The sequence below is a fragment of the Triticum dicoccoides genome, chromosome 5B (genome assembly GCF_002162155.2).
Source record: "Triticum dicoccoides isolate Atlit2015 ecotype Zavitan chromosome 5B, WEW_v2.0, whole genome shotgun sequence".
NCBI classification, from domain to species: domain Eukaryota; kingdom Viridiplantae; phylum Streptophyta; class Magnoliopsida; order Poales; family Poaceae; genus Triticum; species Triticum dicoccoides.
Window position 1 is genome coordinate 348,457,254 of NC_041389.1, and position 949 is coordinate 348,458,202.

Consider the following 949-nt stretch of genomic DNA (forward strand, 5'->3'; position numbering starts at 1 on the left):
TCCACGTACAGAAGCGTCGAGACTTGAAAGATTGTTTAAGGGCAAACAAATATTAAAACTGTGCAGGTGAGAACAAATTCTAGACCTCCGATCTTTTTAAAATTTGAACACTTTTGAAAATTATGAATACTTTTTAAAAAACCGAACATTTTTTGAAAACACAATCAATTTTGAGTGAACACTATTTGGAACATAAACATTTTTTGAAAAAAGGGGAACAAAATTTTGAAACTGCAGATTTTTCTAAATGTTTGTATAGTTTTATAAATTGTTTATTGTCATTAAGAAAATGTTAAATGTGCATATGGCAACATCTTACCGTGTCACATTTTTCAAAAAAATGGTTTTGGAATTTCATAAAATTGGTGTTTAAAAAATATATTCGGTATTTCAAAATTGTTTACTGTTTTTTATGAAATGTTTCGTAAAAAAATCTAAAAAGGTTTTCATATATGAACACTCATTTCTGTTCTTATATAAAAATACACGCTAAATATAATCGTTGGCAGCCTTCAATCCGATTGGCTAGGTGAGGCCTCTGCAAGTGCGACGTCCTGAGTTCTCAAGTAGTGTCAAACTCATTTTCTATGGCTGCTCTTAAATTTTGTCCCTCCTAATAATGCCTCCTTCCCATATAATCTTTGGCGTCTAACATTTCGGCACGAAAATTAGTGCAGCCGTTCGTTACCTGAGTTGTGTCTTTTTTTTTCGAGAATACCTGAGTTGTGGTTGGCTGGTAGAAGACAAGTGCGTGCGTAAATGAGAAATTATGATTACGAAAATGGAAAACAGAGGGGAGAAACAGAGCGAGCGTGCGAGCAACTGCGTTAATGGGTCAGCCGAATTCGTCCTAATGTCCAGCCAGCCCACAAACGATCCTTGCCACGTCGGTGAATACCAGTTAAACACCCTTAGGCCATGTTCGGTTGACAGGGTTGTGGAGGGGTTT